The sequence below is a fragment of the Schistocerca piceifrons genome, chromosome 7, assembly GCF_021461385.2.
Source record: "Schistocerca piceifrons isolate TAMUIC-IGC-003096 chromosome 7, iqSchPice1.1, whole genome shotgun sequence".
Classification (NCBI taxonomy): Eukaryota; Metazoa; Arthropoda; class Insecta; order Orthoptera; family Acrididae; genus Schistocerca; species Schistocerca piceifrons.
This window is the reverse complement of record NC_060144.1, coordinates 406,644,436-406,664,298: the sequence shown is the minus strand read 5'-3', so window position 1 is coordinate 406,664,298 and position 19,863 is coordinate 406,644,436. Positions and strand designations below refer to the sequence as shown.

Sequence of the window (19,863 nt, the reverse complement as noted above, 5' to 3'; positions counted from 1 at the left end):
AACTGGCTGACACTGACGGCGGCGGTGCACAAATGCTGCGCAGCTAGCGCCATTCGACGGCCAACACCGCGGTTCCTGGTGTGTCCGCTGTGCCGTGCGTGTGATCATTGCTTGTACAGCCCTCTCGCAGTGTCCGGAGCAAGTATGGTGGGTCTGACACACCGGTGTCAATGTGTTCTTTTTTCCATTTCCAGGAGTGTAAATGCTCTGTAGATATAACGTGGAACATTACGTGTACGGTGGACTTACTATTCCTGATTTAGAATGGCGGAGAGCAGGATCGCAGTGGAATTGTAATTAGTGACATTGTTGTAAGCGGCCATTTTGAATACCGAATTATGATAACATTTCGTCTCGTACTAGAGGATGATGTGTACTGAAATGTAGGCAGGAAAATCGGTTATGGATTATTATAATTTCATGAATGGAAAAGTTACGTTCAGTTCTCTGGTTATTTTAACTTCTCCCTTGTTTGTGGCTCGGGACATTATTTGGTGTGTCGTAGCTCGTAGGGAACTTCGAGTCCTGCGAAATCAGTAGAGCCTGCACCACGGTCGCTTATGCCCTATTTTAAAAGATTAACTTCCTGAATTTATCGAAATTGATACACAACTTGGACACAGATTCCCATGCTGCAGGATGAGTACGTCATAGCACCCAAGACGGCTTCACCACAGCGTATGATTGCGGCTCTGATTATTTGAAGAATTTTCAGTCAACGATCGCCGGAATTCTGCAGAGCCACAGAGATTTTATTCCAGGTGGAGTAATTAATTTTATACCTGGAAGAATGGGAAATAATTCTGTAAAACTATTGGGGAAGGGACATCTCTCACCCAAAATTTTCCATTCAAGTAACTACACTCATGCTCATAAATTAAGAATAATGGTGATATATGGTGAAACAACGCTCTGGTGGGCGGTTTGCGGGTTTAATTCACCTCGGGGTATAATCATGCGGTGCATTTGACTTTCGATCGTCGCAGGGTGGCGCTGGCAGCAGTCCACATACGCAGAGGTATGATGGTGCATGTCAGCGTACGGTGCAGCGAGTAAGTGTGCAGGAGTTTTCAGTCGTGCTAATGGTGACTGTGTGTTGAAAATGGCTCAAAGGACACATATTGATGACGTTGTGAGGGGCAGAATACTAGGGCGACTGGAGGCTGGTCAAACACAGCAGGTCGTAGCACAGGCCCTCCGTGTGCCACAAAGTGTGATCTCAAGATTATGGCAACGATTCCAGCAGACAGCAAACGTGTCCAGGCGCTATAGTACGCGACGTCCACAGTGTACAACACCACAGGAAGACCGATATCTCACCATCAGTGCCCGTAGACGGCCACGGAGTACTGCAGGCAGCCTTGCTCGGGACCTTACCGCAGCCACTGGAACAGTTGTCTCCAGGCACACAGTCTACAAACGACTGAACAGACATAGTTTATTCGCCCGGAGACCTGCAAGGTGCATTCCACTGACCCCTGATCACAGGGGAGCCCGTAAAGTCTGGTGTCAAGAACACAGTACATGGTCATTGGAACAGTGGTCCCAGGTTATGTTCACAGACGAGTCCAGGTATAGTCTGAACAGTGATTCTCACTGGGTTTTCATCTGGCCTGAACCAGGAACCAGATACCAACCCCTTAATGTCCATGAAAGGGACCTGTATGGAGGTCGTGGTTTGATGGTGTGGGGTGGGATTATGATTGGTGCACGTACACTTATGCATGTCTCTGATAGAGGACCTGTAACAGGTCAGGGGTATCGGGACATCATTTTGCATCAGTATGTCCGCCTTTTCACGGGTGCAGTGGGTCCCACCTTCCTCCTGATGGATGATAACGCACGGCCCCAACGAGCTGCCCTGAAACAGAAGATATCAGGCGAATGGAGTGGCCTGCCTGCTCTCCAGACCTAAACCCCATTGAGCACGTCTGGGATGCTATCGGTCGACGTATCGCTGCACGTCTTCAAACCCTTACGGCAGTTTAGGAGCTCCGGCAGGCACTGGTGCTAGAATGGGAGGCTATACCCCAGCAGGTGCTCGACCACCTGATCCAGAGTATGCCAACCCGTTGTGCGGCTTGCGTATGTGTGCATGGTGATCATATCCCACATTGATGTCGGGGTCCTTGCGCAGGAAGCAGTGGCGTTTTGTAGCACATGTGTTTCGGCACGGTTTTCTCAACTTATCACCAATACCGTGGACTTACAGGTCTGTGTCATGTGTGTTCCCTATGTGCCTATTGTATTAGCGCCAGTTTTTTGTAGTGCCACGATGTGTGGTACCACATTCTGCAATTACCCTTAATTTAAGAGCATCAGTGTAGATACTATCCAGTCATGATAATTTAATTTCCAATCTCAGAGAGGGAGGGAAATTAAAACACTGTTGGTAGCCCCTTGGTTCATCTGCACAGTCAGTTGCTCAGCATTGCACATCTATCCGCCGGTACGCATCTCCGTAGCGGTCGTTCAGTCCTGTTCATCTATGTCCCGTGGTGCAATACAGTTGCCTCAGCGCCAGTTTTGGATAGCGCCATTTTGTAACGCACGGTATACCTTATCCACGGCGGCACGCGAACAGTGAACAGACTTAACCGCTTCGGAAATGCTTCCACCCTTGTCCTGAAAGCCAGTGATCTTATACTTCCGGGACAGTAGATATATCGCCCCTTTTGCATAATACGAGAATAACTGCACTGTTTTCACCATCCCCTCGACACGCTTTACATACCCTCACCTGCCGTACGTGAGTGATTATTGCACGTCGATGTCGCACATAGGCCGTGGTCACATTAATCTGTGACCGTGCGAGGTGGCGCAGTGGTTAGCACGCTGGACTCGGGAGGATGACGGTGCAAACATGCGGCCGGACATCCTGGTTTAGGTTTCCCGTGATTTCCCTAAATCGCTTCAGGCAAATGCCAGGATGGTTCCTTTGAAAGGACACGGCCGACTTCCTTCCCCCTCCTTCCTTAATCCAATGAGACCGATGCCCTCACTGTTTGGTCACCTCCCTCAAATCAACCAACCACATTAATGTGACTGTCCGGATATTAATAAATTAACTACTAAACTAAACTAAACTCCATCCGTACAGATCTCGAAAGACCCTAACGGTACTGACCGACCGTCATGTCATCCTCAGCCCATAGGCGTCACCGGATGCGGATGTGACCGATATGGAGGGGCATGTGGTCAGCAACCGCTCTCACAGCCGTTGTCGGTTTTCGTGACTGGAGCCACTACTTCTCAGTTTGTTCCACAAGGGCTGAGGGCACCCCGCTTGCCAACAGCGCTCGGCTGACCGGATGGTCACCCATCCAAGTGCTAGCCAAGCCCGACAGCGCTTAACTTCGGTGATCTGACGGGAACCGGTGTTACCGCTGCGACAAGGCCGTTGGCTTATACTAATAAATGATAATTTAATAATTGTTATACGACTTAATGTTAGTCAATAAACTTCAAAACTAATCTCTTTCGTTGAATTTTATTCTTTCGTATTATTTCTTGCATCTGTTGGAAGTAGAGGTGACCTCTCTGCTATAGCTGTTAAGTACAGAAAGTGTGGCCAACATCTTCAGGAGGTCGTTGATATTTGGATAGAAGTCTTCCGAGGTAGATGAAGGCCGGAATGTTCTTTCACAGATTACCGTCTCCGTACATGTAGTTCTGCAAGAATGTCTTCAACTTTGCATTCAACGGAGAAATCAATTAAGGCTTTGAACCCTTGTCGTTTTCCGCCACTAAGAGTACTTTACTGGTTGAAATCGGGAACAGTGAACAAAATGCAGTCAGCACTTTCTTATTTTCTGTAAACTTTAACCTAAGCTCTGTTGTAAAACAATCTTAAAATGTAATAAAGACCGCCCCTCGAAAGTACTCTTAAGCATCACACATCAAGCAGTTTGGTTTGTTCATTTTGATCTTACTCATCCAGGAAACTAAGGTTGAGATCTCCAGCTGCTGGCGAATTTCAGTTGATCTCTCAAAGACAGTCCCAGAATTTTTTGTACCATCAAGCTCACAATTTCCACTTCTTCTGTGGTACCTTCAGTAAATTCCATGGCTCCTCTCAATGTTGCTTTCTGAAGTCACATTTCCGTTCTTAACGTACTTTTTCCCCAATGAGTCTATCCTTTGGAACATTACCCTTATTTTAATGCATTTAAAACGCCACTAGAAAAAAGTTTATGGTTTATTTAAACGGTAATCCCGTAACCTTGATACTGAATGGGTGATACAAATGTTACATTTATTGTCATGTGAAGTTAATGTGATTAAATTAACGAAATTATTTGATAATACTTCACTCTTCCAACATACATATTAAAAAAAACTTAACCTGAAGGAACACTTTAGATGAACTGTCAAACAACACAACCTCATTCATGCTAAATACTGCACCACCCTTTTTGCTATCAGTGCGGCGAAACGTTTTAAACTACTGCAGATTTTACTCGTCGCTTAACCGTAAAGCAAACACACGCACTCAGTGATCGGGTAGTTATATATTTGGAAACAGGTTCACCTTATGTATTAGGTACATAATGTTACATCACTACAAACTCTGAGATACTCTGAAGTCTAAGCATTAAAAGCCTTCAAGTTTTTGGTAACCACTATGTTGATTAAGCTATGTTTCTTTTATTTGATGTTTTAGAGATTAAAGTTACAATAATTCCGCTCTACAGATATCGAGGGAGAAGTCGGTATAAGTCGTCGGTGCTAATTTAAGTCTGCAGTTCTGTGAAGCGTGACGGACGGAGAAAACAGGAAGGAGAACTTTGTCACCGCGTTGAGGAGAGACGTAAGGGGAGAAGTGTTGTCTGTCTGCTGTAAAATGATGCAACTGGAGGCATACGTGCGCGCAGATAGTCAGCAACTACGGTACAAATTACACACGGAAGTAACAAGATTATGTGGAAGCATGTCATAAAGTTGTTCATCTTCAGATCTATTCGTTGCGCTATTTTTCAGTTGACACACAACATGAATTCGCCGCGCAACTATAGTGCTACAGCTATCAGACCACGGAAGTTGGTAGCACTCGGAAACATAATAAGTCTGCACACATTGTACTGACGTATACCGACCAGCAGTAAGTATCGAAGCTCAGCTTAGCATCGACAACTTATAGACATTAGGCCAATCCTCACTGTTGGCAAACTTTAGATTCTAACAGTCATTGTAAGTGTTCAATAGTCAAAATTTAACTTCATATTCATTAAAAGTAATATTCACCATATTTTAACCTGAGAAACTGTAAACACACTTTCAAAAACAATCCTTGATGGTTCTGGGAGGGGTTTGACAACCCTTCCCCCCCCCCCCCCCCCCCCCCCGCTGCCTTTCCTCTTGTATCTTTGCTGATGAAATGTAAGTCATCATGTGCTGCACTTCTGCTGGCTGCTGTGAGACAAAGCGTTGTGTCGCTTCACTCATATAAATCAGTGTTAGGTACGAAGTGAATTAGGATTACAATTGATCAGTATTTCATGCATTTTGAGTTTGACACAAAAGAGAAAACAGCTCCAGCTCCAGTGCGCAGCTGAACACTATAAGTGGAACGCTAACACATATTTGAAGTAATCTATAGCATTCACAAAGCTAATCATTTATAGAATGAGATTTTCACTCTGCAGGGGAGTGTGCGCTGATATGAAACTTCTGGCAGATTAAAACTCTGTGCTCGACCGAGACTCGAACTCGGGACCTTTGCCTTTCGCGGGCAAGCGCTCTACCACTTTATAGACTATTGACACATATCGTACATGCAGGACTTATGTCTTTCCGTTGTGCTAAATTTATGAAAGTGTGTGGATACTACCACTTTCGAGTCAGGTCATATTATGAAGTTTGTTCTCTTGGGCATTAAAAATTTACATTCTGCGTACCTCCAGAGTAACAGGGCTTATTTGTCATAATCTATGAGAGTAGTCTAGTCTTCTTTATACACACGCACTCCTTTCACAATTCGTGCCAATCTTAAGTTCTGTGCCGCATTAAACTTTTGTCAAGTTATGAGAATGCTCGTTGTTTACTAAATAAAACCCAAAACGACTAAGAAACATGGATTCAAGCATCATTGTCAGCAGTTAAATATCCCCTGAAGTAGAAAAATAGAAGAATAAGAACGGTGGTGAAGCCACAGTGGGCTCTACCAATATTTTACACATCATCAGGTGACATTCGTCATTCCCTCAATGGCAGGACTTCAAGCTATTGGGTCGTTCGAAGGAGGAGCAGTAGTCATCTTTCAAACAACGAAAACTGTAAAAAGTGTTCAAGAGCATCTTGATGAGGAGAAAAGGTGCAACGTTGTGATGGAACCGGTGTCTATTGGAAAGTGACTATATTAAAAACCATAATGGCATTGGCTGGGTTTGTTTGTTAGTAATGAGAGGAGGAAAACATTTTCTAGTTGCACTATCGAACTGGCTGCTTACAAAACCGATCTGTTTATATCCGTCAAAAAGTTTAACATTCCAAGATATTGTCTACTGCCTACAAGAAATACATTGTCTAAAACTATGTGGAATCGTAAATACAGGTGTTGTGGGAGGACTTGGAACTCATTCTATGGCATAAGACTTTTTTTTGTGAGTCATCAGTCTTCTGATTGGTTCGACATGGCCCATCACTAATGTCTCTCTTGTGCCAACTTCATCTTAGAGCAGCACTTCATCTTACTTTTTAAATTGTTTGTTGGGTGTAGTGCAATCTTTGCTTCCTCTACAGTTTTTTACCCTCTGCAGCTCTTTCTAGTACGGTGGATGTTATTTCCTGGTGTCTTAAGGCCTGACCTATCGTCATGTACCTTCTTCTCGTCAATCTTTTCCATAGGTATTTCTTCGCCTATTCTGTGGAGAACGTCCTCATCCCTTTTCTTATTAGTCTACTTAATTTTCAACATCCTTCTATGGCATCACATTTCAAACGCTTCGATTTTCTTATTTTCTCGCAGTCCATGATTCACTAACATATAACACTGCGTTCTAAACATACACACTCAAAAATTTCTTCCTCAGATTAAGCCCAATGTTTGATACTAGCCGACTTCTCTCGGACAGGAACGCCTTCTTTGACTGCACTAAGCTGCTTTTTGTGTCCTCCTTGCTTCGTCCGTCACGTGTCACTATCCTTCCAAGATAGCAGATTGAACAGTAGGGGCTAAAGATTATATCTCTATCTTAAACCCTTTTTAATCTTAGCACCTCGTTCTTCGTCTTCGATTCACATTGTTCCCCCTTGGTCCTTGTACATCCATATTTATAATAAACATGTGTGTGTGTGTGTGTGTGTGTGTGTGTTCCACATCTCCTCTTAAACCAATGGACCGATCTCAGACTTGGTACATATGTCCCTTACTGTCAGACAACATTCGCTGTGAGGATAAGAAACGCCTGCCTATCATAGTTCAGTAGATATAACGTCATAAACAATAAGATGCGCCGAAAACTGCCGCATCATCAGTGACGTTTAAGCCTATCGTACTTCGGCACTCGTAACTATACTCGCAATAAATTTCGAAGATATTCACATATGCCGCAAAATGCAAAAGTTTATTATGATGCCACACATAGTTCACGATATATGACGTCATAAACACTGAGACCCGTAAAAACTGCTCCGTCATGCACGACCTTTAAATTTTTTATTTTTTTGCTACTAATTCTATTCGCAACATATTTCGCTGACTGTATCCACATACGAAGCTGAATGTACCTACACAAATATGTCATTGAACGACATAGAGTTCAAGAGATATGACGTCATCAATACTGAGATAGGTGAAAAATGTCGCGTCATGCATGAAGTATTAATACATTTATTCTTTACTACAAGACATTACTACAGTCGAGTCAACTCAAGTAAATCCCAGATGTCTGACAGCGCTTTTGACAGCTTTCAATTGCCAAGGGCAAACAGCTGTAGGCGAAAGTGATAACCCTCTACAGAGCTATCAACAAGCATTGCCATACAGACGTTTACAAATTCGAATTGTGGACACGCGAAGCAGCTGTGCCCAGCGTACAGAAACTGTTCGGGAGCATGTTTCTCAAACTGGATACTGTACCCGACTTACGCATTTGTGGAGTTTATTTCCTAAAGATAGCAAACCAAAAAAATGACAAAAGTGGCAGCACCTACCTAACAGCTTGCAGAGGTCGTCAAATAAAACTTTTACACCAAAACATACCAAATCCCTTTGAACTTTCGTAGAAAGAAGTATCAGATAGTCTTGCACTGATCTGGCTGAATGCTGCAACGTCATAAATGCAGTGAGCCAGTTTAGGGCGTCTGTACGATCACGTGATTAATTTCAGTAATGGCTGCCTTCCATTTGGCATTGTGTTATTTCATGTAATATTCTTGTGTTTTCTGTTGTGTTTGTGCATAGTTCGATGTGTATACCGATGTGTCTGAATTTACAGAAAACCCAAGGAAGCGCAAAAGATTTGGAAATACGTAGAAGCAGGGTCTTTTGAAGGACGTAAAATATAATGCTGCTCTAAGTGAGAAACCTCAAATCACATATAGACGTACCTTTTTAAAAAGCATTATGCATATCAGAATATAACAAGATACGTGAAAATAACAGCTATGGGAACAATTTAGATGCTGTGAGTCAGGGAAACTTTTTAATAGGGTGTACTGATGTGACCTAGCCTAAAAGAAAAAGGCTTAATCAAGGTAAGAAAGGATGCTCAGGCAAAAAGGAAACTATAAGCTACAGCATACGAACTGCATTTCAGGGGAAGGTCTCTGTTTATAGGTCTACATTCATGAGTATTTGTAATGCTGGGAAAAGGGAGGCTGACAATGCAACTGATGAGAAAATGAGGTGGGGAATCTGTTTCTGAAACGAGAGGTGGTGCAAGGTTTGGTGATGATATGAAGAAACTACAGGCTGAAATTATAGTTCCTTTAACGGGGTTTAAATGCAGAGAATAGCAATGGGGGAGAAAAAAGATACCATTAAGAAAATACTTGCCTCCAGAATTAACAATACGTAAGATGTCTAATTTATTTCGCGAGGAGAGAGCAGCTGGCAATCTACACTGAATAGCCTAATATTGTGTATGGCTCCCGCGAGCACGCAGAACTGCCGCCACACGACGTGGCATGGACTCGTCTAATGTCTGAAGTAGTGCTGGAGGGAACTGACACCACGAATCCTGCAGCGCTGTCAACGAATCCGTAAGAGTACGAGGTGGTGGAGATCTCTTCTGAACAGCACGTTGCAAGGCATCCCAGATATGCTTAATAATGTTCATGTCTGGGGAGCTTAGTGGGCCAGCGGAAGTGTTTAAACTCAGAAGAGTGTTCCTGGAGCCACTCTGTAGTAATCCTAGACGTGTGGGGTGTCGCATTGTCCTGCTGGAATTGCTCAAGTCTGTCGGAATGCACAATGGACATGAATGAATGCAGGTGAACAGATGCTTACGTACGTGTCACCTGTCAGAGGCGTATCGAGACGTATCAGGGGTCCCATATCACTCCAACTTTACACACCCCACACTATTACAGAGCCTCCACTAGCTTGAACAGTTCTCTGTTGACATGCATGGATTCATGAGGTTGTCTCCATACCCGAACACGTCCATCCGATTGATACAATTTGAAACGAGATTCGTCCGATCAGGCAACTTTTTTCCAGTCATCAACAGTCCAATGTCAGTGTTGACGTGCCTAGGTGAAGCGTAAAGCTTCGGCTCCAAAAGCCCATATCGATGAGGTCTCGTTGAATGGTTCGCACGCTGACACCAGCTGACGGCCCAGCACTGAAATCTGCAGATGCGTTGCACGTCCGTCACGTTGAACGATTATCTTCAGTCGTCGTTGGTCCCGTTCTCGCAGGATGTTTTTCCGGCTGCAGCGAAGTCGGAGACTGGTATTTTAGCGGATTCCTTATATTCACGGTACACTCGAGAAATGGTCGGGAAAATCCCCACTCCATCGCTACCTCGGAGATGTTGTGTCTCATCGCTCGTGCGCATACTATAACACCACGTTCAAACTCACTTCAGTCTTGATAACCTGCCATTGTAGCAGCTGTAACCGATCTAGAAACTGCGCCAGATACTTGTTGTCTTATATAGGCGTTGCCGACCTAGGACCGTATTCTGCCTGTTTCCATATCCCCGTATTTGAATACGGATGCCTGTACCAGTTTCTTTGGCGCTTCAGTGTACTTACGAATTTATTATAACGTGAGCAATAAATTAATTGCGAAGTACATACCATACACTGTCCTCTGCCTGCTGGCCCACACCCAGTGCCAGCTCACTCCATTCAACGCGCAGGCCACTCGGGGTCCTGCAAAGGGACGCGTCTGTCAGCAGCCACACCACGCGCCGTATTCAAGAGTGTCTGCTCGGGCCCCACAACTGACATCAGATATCACGCTATTACCCAAACAAAAGCATCAGATGGAGGCAACCCTTTGATACTTGATATCCGAGAAATTCCTGTTGAAGCACCTACTCTCTCTCTCTCTCTCTCTCTTTCTCTCTCTCTCTCTACCTCTCTCTCTCTCTCTCTCGTCCTGTAGTGTGCCACTGCTGGACTTGCACGCGCCATTGGTCATGGCTAGACCAAACCGCAAAGAAAACAGCGTTTACCCGGTAAACCACTGTGGAATACCGATGCATGTAAGAGGTCGTTATAAGGCAAATGCCTGACTGAGAATCGATCCATAAACACTGCTGAAGTGAATAAATTGGTTGAGTAATTAATTTCCAGTCCCTTGATCATGATGTAGGGGATATTAGGTGGGTGCAATAGCTCACCACTCACAGTCGCAGTTAGTCTCTGGAAGAAGAAGAACTCACCTGCCTCTCCATCACAGAAGAAGCATAAAGGTAAGTACTCATTATATGTCATTGCTGCCATTACTGCATGTAACAGTTCCTCTTCCTTCCATCGTGTCATACGATGAGTTGACAGTTATTTGTAAAATTTCTGTTAAGATCACTGGGTACTAAAATGCAATTTCCAGGGTTTGTCAACATAAAATAGGACTCCTTCAATCTCTGTCTAACACTTAAAGCTCGTTTTAAAACTGCTACTGATGAGGATATCAAGAAACAGCTTACTGTAGAAAGACTTGTCCATAAACTAAGAGCAAACGCTTTAATTCAAAAGCTTAATAAATTTATAGATTGCAGTGTAACAGTGAACTTTGATTTGATGCAGAATCAGCCTTTACCAAAATAATAGAGCTTATTTGTTTACGCCAGTTATGGTTTAATGTGTTGGGAATAGTTATTTATGAGGAGAGAAAAATTGTTTCACCAAATGTGACACATTTTTATAGTGGGTTCGAGGGTGAAGGTGGTAGCCGTCAAAAGAAATTAATTCGTGTCTGTGACATTTTTTCAAGTTAAAACCATACTGTGATGCAAATATTTTCGTATATTTGATTGTTTTGTGACGTTATGCATATCAATACGAAAATTATTGTACACATATCAAAAAAAGCTTTGCATCACCCCCGTTCCCAGAACTCCTGAAGACAGATGTTGACTTTAAATATTATATCACAGACACAGTCCCTTTGACTGTTCAGAGATATCACTAAACCTTCCAAAGATGTAAACAACCATGCATGAGCAGCATCTATTAGACGGAGGGAATTCGACAGCCGATCAGTTCCAGTCATTCCACGAGGCTTTAGGTAAACGGCTCGTGTTGTCTGTAGTTCAACCATGCCTAGACGGTCAATACCGCTGTTCCGTTGCGTCCAAATTGTTACTTTATGCCAGGAAGGGCTCTCAACAAGGGAAGTGTCCAGACATCTTTGAGTGAACCAAAACGATGTTGTTCGGACATGGAGGAGATACAGAGAGACAGGAACTATCGATGACATGCCTCGCTCAGGCCGCCCAAGGGCTACTACTGTAGTGGATGACCGCAAGCTACGGATTATGGCTCGGAGGAACCCTGACAGCAACGCCACCATGTTGAATAATGCTTCTCGTGCAGCCACAGGACGTCGTGTTACGACTCAAACAGTGCGCAATAGGCTGCATGATGCGCAACTTCACTCCCGACGTCCATAGCGAGGCCCATCTTTGCAACCATGACACCATGCAGCGCAGTACAGATGGGCCCAACAACATGCCGAATGGACCGCTCAGGACTGGCATCACGCTCTCTTCACCGATGAGTGTCGCATATGCCTTCAACCAGACAATCGTCGGAGACGTGTTTGGAGGCAACCTGGTCAGGCTGAACGTCTTAGACACACTGTCCAGCCAGTGCAGAAGATTAGATTAATACTTGTTCCATAGATCATGAATACGACACTTCGTAATGATGTGGAACGTGTCAGGTTAATAAAAGATGTCTGTACAAGATATTACATTACACAAGATATTGCATGACACTAATGTTTAAGTTGCTTTTTTTCCCCTCCCTTAATTTATATTTAAAAATTTAGCCAATGAGTAGAAGGAGTTGTCATCTAGAAATTCTTTTAATTTATTTTTAAATGTTGGTTGGCTATCTGTCAGGCTTTTGATGCTGTTTGGTAGGTGACCAAAGACTTTTGTGGCAGCATAATTTACCCCTTTCTGTGCCAAAGTCAGATTTAACCCTGCATAGTGAAGATCATCCTTTCTCCTGGTGTTATAGCTATGCACACTGCTATTACTTTTGAACTGGGTTGGATTATTAACAACAAATTTCGTAAGTGAATACTGTGAGGTTACCGTGAGGATCCCTAGATCCTTAAATAGATGTCTGCAGGATGACCATGGGTGGGCACCAGCAATTATTCTGATTACACGTTTTTGAGCAATGAATACTTTTCTACTCAACGATGAATTACCCCAGAATATGATGCCATACGAAAGCAGTGAATGAAAGTAGGCATAGTAAGCTAATTTACTGAGATTCTTATCACTAAAATTTGCAATAACCCTAATAGCATACGTAGCTGAACTCAGACGTTTCAGCAGACCATCAATGTGTTGCTTCCAGTTTAACCTCTCATCAATGGACACACCTAAAAATTTTGAAAATTCTACCTTAGCTACAGACTTCTGTTCAAAGTCTATATTTATTACTGGAGTTGTGCCATTTACTGTATGGAACTGTATATACTGTGTTTTATCAAAATTTAAAGAGAGTCCATTTGCTGAGAACCACTTAATAATTTTGTGAAAAACATCATTTACAATTACATCACTAAGTTCTTGGTTTTTGGATGTTATTACTATACTTGTATCATCAGCAAAAAGAACTAACTTTGCATCTTCATCAATGTGGAATAGTAAATCATTAATGTATATCTAGAACAGTAAAGGACCTAAGACCGAACCCTGTGGGAACCCGTACCTGATAGCCCCCCAGTTTGAGGAATCAGCTGTTATTTTAACATTACATGAACCACTTATTTCAACTTTCTGCATTCTTCCAGTTAAGTATGAATTAAACCATTTGTGCACTGCTCCCCTCAAACCATAATGATTTAGCTTATCTAAAAGAATTCCATGATTTAAACAATCAAAGGCCTTTGAGAGATCACAAAAAATAACAATGGGTGATGTCCGGTTATTCAGAGCATTTAATATTTGATCAGTGAAAGCGTATATAGCATTTTCTGTTGAAAAGCCTTTCTGAAAACCAAACTGACACTTTGTTAGTACTTTATTTTTACAAATATGGGAGGCTACTCTTGAATACATTACTTTCTCAAAAATTTTTGATGGAGCTGTCAGAAGAGAGATTGGGCAGTAGTTGTTGACATCCGATGTATCCCCCTTTTTATGCAATGGTTTTACAATGGCATATTTCAGTCTATCAGAGAAAACACTCTGCTCCAAAGAGCTATTACATATGTGGCTGAGAATCCTACTTATCTGTGGGGAACAAGCTTTAAGTACCTTGCTGGAAATGCCATCAATTCTGTAAGAGCTTTTACTTTTCAGTGAGTTTATTATTTTACTGATTTCAGAGGGAGAAGTTGGTGGAAATACAGTTGTTTCAAACTGCACAAGTATGGCCTCTTCTATTTATAGTCTTGCCTCTTCTAGTGAAGATCTAGATCCTGTTTTCTCCACAACATTTAAAAAATGAATATTGAAAATATTTTCAATTTCTGATTGTTTGTTAGTACACTTGTCATTCAGTTTTATGGCACTAAAGTCTTCCCGTGCTCTTGGCTGCCCTGTTTCCCTTTCAATAATATTCCAAATTGCTTTCATTTTTTTATCAGAGTTACTGATCTCAGACATGATACACATGCTTCTGGACTTTTTAATAACTTTTCTTAGTACCGCACAATAGTTTTTATAATATTGAACAATTTCGGGGTCAGTACTCCCTCTTGCTGTTAGATACAGTTCTCTTTTACGGTTGCAAGATATTCTTGTTCCTTTAGTTAGCCAAGGTTTCTTATATGTTTTCTTGGAATTATGTTTAACTATTTTCTTGGGAAAACAATTTTCAAATACCCTTAAAAATGTATCGTGAAATAAGTTATATTTCAAGTTTGCATCGGGTTCCTTATACACTTCATCCCAGTCTAGCTGCTGTAGGCTTTCCCTAAAGTTTGCAATATTTATATTGTCAATTGAACGCACTGCTTTGAAATTCTGATTTTATATACTGCATGGAGCTATGTCATGTACTGTAACTAGCTGTGCACCATGATCTGAAAGACCATTCTCAACAGGATAAGCATTTATGTCCTTAAACTTATCTTGGTCTATAAAAAAGTTATCTATCAATGTCCTGCTGTTCTATGTTATCCGAGCAGGAAAATCAATGATGGAGCTCAAATTGAAAGAACTGAGTAATACTACAAGGTCATTGAAATCCCCACAAATGATAATTTGCTTCCCCTTGTCTGACAGATAGCACAACAAAGCACCCAAGTTTTCTAGAAATAGCTGGAAATTCCCTGAGGGGGACCTATACACTGTTACAAGGTGGAGGTTCCCCGCTTTTTTGGGGTGGCATTATGCGGGTCTGACGTACGCCGCTGGTGGTCGTGGAAGGCGCCTAATGCTCTATAATACGTGAATCCCATCCTCCGACCGATTTTGCAACCATATCGTCAGCTTATTGGCGAGCCATTCGTTTTCATGGACGACAATTCGCGCCCCCATCGTGCACATCTTGTGAATGACTTCCTTCAGGATAAAGACATCGCTCGATTAGAGTGGCCAGCATGTTCTCCGGACATGAACCCTATCGAATATGCCTGGGACAGATTGAAAAGGGCTGTTTATGTACGACGTGATCCACCAACCCTCTCAGGGGTCTACGCCGAATCGCCGTTGGGGAGTGGGACAATCTGGACCAACAGTTCCTTGATGAACTTGTGGATAGTACGCCACGAGGAATACAGGCAGGCTTCAATTCAAGAGGACGTGCTACTGGGTATTAGAGGTAAAGGTGTGTACAGCAATCTGGACCACCACCTCTGAAGGTCTCGTTTTTTGGGTGGTATAACATGCCACATGTGGTTTTCGTGAGCAATAAAAAGGGCGGAAATGACGTTTATGTTGATCTCTATTTCAGTTTTCTGTACAGGTTCCGGAACTCTCGGAACCGAGGTGATACAAAACGTTTTTTGATATATGTATTTTATTTCTGTTCTCTTTGATTGCATCACAATATGGATTTCAAACTGTTTCAAACTGAAGGGTTCTTCCCTGTATGTGGCCATTCATATATGCTTGCAGATAGGAAAAGCAGTTCTGAAAACTGGAAACTGTAAAGACCCCAGAGGAATATCGCACCTTATTTGAGACAGTAGGAACACTTCAGTCCCTGAGTTCTGAATTTTTTTCTGGGTCAGTTGGCAAGAACTGTCAAATATCAGTTGCAAAGCCAAATACCTTCAAAATTAGTTAAACTAGACGTCTCACTATTCATCATACATCAGTACTGGTTGGTCTGCATGCTGTATACGCAATGACACCTGTGTGCAAACAGAAAATGATCAGATGTGGGGTGAAGAATGGTTGTGTTTTGCCTCATGTAAAAGATTTACCAAATAGAAGTCACGTATAACAAGGCAAAGGAAAATGACCTGCTGTTCTTACTTTCTGAAATGGGCTATGATTTGAACCAACTGCGTTTATAGAAAAGTGTAGTAGATTATAACGGCGTATGAGTAATTAATGATGATAGAGACAATAACAACATAGACATCCATCACTATGACTGGTGTTTTGAACCAAATATATCTCTTGACAAAGCAAACAAAATAATTACGCATGAACTGAACTAAATCCCATTGTAGAAAGTCCAGAAGAAAATTAATATATGGTAAGTTATGCTATAGGTAAAACAAAGATAAGTTATGTTTTAAATTTTTTATTGCTTAACATGTCCTCTAAAGTCATTTGCAATGAATGTCACAAAATATATTAATATGGAATGTTATTTGTTCATGAAGAATAATTTGCACTTTTTAAAATAATTTTATAGCCAAAAGTACCAAATCCAAAATTAAATTCCAAATAACTGTACAATAATAATGAAGGATACCTTAAATTTTTCTAAAATACTTATCAGTGAGTCCCAGATAACATGTGTAGCGATTACGGTTTCCTACGAGAACTAGCGTGATTACAAAGAATTTTTATGCCTTACTTAATAATTTGCCCAGATGGATTTGGTACCTATTGGAATCAAGCTCCACATTTGTGCATAACGTATATTTCCTTGTTCATCTGTTTCATAATTTCAATTATGTTTCCACGAATACATGGAAATGACGCCTTTTCGATACTTTACTGCAAACACTTAATTTTTTGTTTTCGTTTCTATTAGAAAATTCGCAAAATGAATACCTGGGCAGTGTCAGGACTGTCAGTATTGTATTGCATAGCTAACTTGTACTCTCAGAATTCGAACATCTTGCACCAGTTGACATTGTCGACAGGTCCTTTGAACGTTTCTTGATTTTTCTTACGTCTTGAATTTCATTATCAATCGCAACATCAGAACTGCCTCTCTGGTGTCATTGTCTTTCTGAAATTCAGACAGATTGCCGTGTAACAGATTCTCAATATTCTTTGGTATTCTTGTACGTGCTAGTAACGGCCTCGCCGCCATGGTAACGCCGGTTCCCGTCAGATCATCGAAGTTAAGCTCTGCCAGGCTTGGCTAGCTCATAGGTAGGTCACCGTCCAAGTCTCCCGAGCGCTGTTGGCAAGCAGGGTGCAGACCTTGAGGAGCTACTTGTCTGAGAAGCAACGGCACCAGTCACGAAAACAGACAACGGCTGGGAGAGCAGTGTGCTGACCACATGGCTCTCCGTATCCACATCCAGTGACGCCTAAGGTCTGAGGATGACATGGCGGCCGGTCGGAACCGTTGGACCTTCCAGGTCATTTCGGACGGTGTTAGTTGTTTCTTCTTCTGTACATTATTCTTGTAAGTATAAGCTGTTGAGCTGACTGCGCGATAGTTCTCGCTCCTACCTGCCCTTGCTATATTCCGGATTGTGTTGTTGATATTTTTCCGAAAATTCATCGTATGTTTCCAGGCTCGTAGGTTCGTTTGTTTGTCACTTATCTTAATAATTTTCGAAATTCTGAAGGAGTGTTATCTATCATTTCTGCCTTATTTGGTCGCAAGTTTATCAAAGCTCTATTAAACTCAGACTGTAATACTGGATTCTCTATGCCTTCCATATAGCCTCATATTCGTTACTCAGTCAAGTCATAAGAAGAGTCCTCTCCGTCGTAGAGGGAACACTGCATCATTCTTCTCAACAACAAAGGCAGTTCAGTATCGTATTTATCAGGCAATACCAGGCAGTGACTCTCAGCTAAAATGTCCACACCTCTACAGGAATTACATAATGTGAGTACGAGTACAGATTGTGATGCATTTCGTGGAAATGGGTTCTGCAGTACCATCACTAGTAAGCAGCATGTGTATTGTGTGCACCAACATCATTCGAACCACTCAACAGCGCGGATGTGTGGGTAGGATCATTTTTATGCAAGATGACACTCGTCTGCACATTGCACAGCCCGTGAAGCTGCTGCTGCAGAGGTATTTTGGAAATGTTAGAATTATCAGCCGTCGTTTCCCTACAGACTGTCCATACAGATCACTGGACATTAATTCGTGCAAACTTCTGGCTGTGGGGTTATCTAAAAGCTGCTGTGTTTGTTGCTCCGATTACAAACGCAGCTGAAGTGAAGGCATGCACTGCGCAACGTATTCTAAAGGTGACCCCTGAGACACTCCGATCTATTGTGGAACACGTTGTTTCTCAGTGTCAACTTGTGGCAGAAAATGGTGAACAGCATACTGAACATGTCTTGCTCCAGTCTCACGACAGTTAAAAAGCGATTCCAACGTTGCTTTTTACGTGGTTTTTGGCTTCAGGACAATTAAACCCGTTTTCATTCTTGCCTTCTATGCGGTTTATGACCTCAGAACAATTAAAAACGGATTTTTACCATCTGATGTGCTACGACCTTGTCATGATGGATGGGCTTACCTAATTATCAGTGCAACAACTGCTCAATGTCAAACTTTTGCTGTCATGCTCATTGCACAGTAGGTTTGGTTTAATGTGCGGCTCACACCATCTAATGGTAAAATTTTTGTTTCATATTTTCTGCTCCTATAATGTTTCCTCCTTCGTCAATAATATTCGGTTCACATTTGACATAATTCTGAGAAGATATCCTTTTTTTTACAACGTTTTGAACCTGGAACTTTAATTATAATCACCCTGTACATGCCTAAAGATGCGTATGCTGCAATCTGACGTGTGGAGAGATGGTGGTAGTGATTAACAAGTTGATACTTGCAAGGGGCTTGTTCATACCACTCAGTAGATGAGTTGTGTGAGCAATGAACAAGTTGAAAACTGCAGAACGTTGCTCAAACATTTTGCTGAGGAAGTTGCCACCATTACTGCGCCAGGAAATACTGTTCCTCACGAGATGATCTACATAGTTAGCACCTAGTCAATTTTTTCAACTATTTTAACTTGGCAATTGTGTACAGCATTTGCATGCTATTTGTAGTTTTTTTTATCTGTGTGCCACTGATACCCATCGGTACAATAATAAACTTCTTTCATCACTACAGACGTCACTTACATTTTTTTAATTTTCTCTATGAGAATCAGTTTAACTTAATCATGATACTATTAAAAAATAATAATGTTGTATAGCATTTTTAAGTAGCACAAGTGGACTATTTCTATCATAGCAGAAGATATAAAACGCCCTGTCATATCTGATGTCTTAGACATTTTTTAAAATTCCCATTTTAACTGACTTACTTCCACCATGTTTTTATACTGTCATTTCAACTGACCTTCATGAATTTTTGACCAGCATAAATAGGTTGGATTCCCCAGAAACATGGTAGTGTTGCATGAAGAAGGGAGAGAGGAAGGGGAAAGAAAGAGTAGAGAGAGGATAATAGAAAGGGAAGGGGGACTGAGAGGGGTAACCTTGAGTTGGTGACCTTCATGGATGACACTGAAGGGGAAGAGGGAAGCCTGGAAGCGGTTGTATCCCACTAATTTCGAAATATCTAATTATGTACAACATTTTCTATCCAGCCCTAAAAATATAAACACTCCTTAAAAGGTTGCCATTATTTTTAGGACTAACGTTCCTCCCATACTACAGTATTTTCAAATAAACAAACACAACTTTTGATTCTGTGCTTACCGTCATTCTACTTAATTTAATCTCTTTCCAAGTGCTCTTTGCTACTCACCTGAACACACAAAGTAGGTTGCCATCACTTTTCTCACATCTATTCAATTGACAAAAACATGCACTGCTGAAGAAAGCAGTTTCTGTTAATGCTCTGCCTCACTCCTTCACACTGTAAACGTCTATACACAGTTGTATT

General features: G+C 41.9%; 1 pseudogene; it reads right to left on the bottom strand.

The window, feature by feature from the left end:
* Nucleotides 1-3,287: 3,287 nt before the first annotated feature.
* On the bottom strand, nucleotides 3,288-3,405 carry LOC124709273 (annotated as a pseudogene).
* Nucleotides 3,406-19,863: the final 16,458 nt, after the last annotated feature.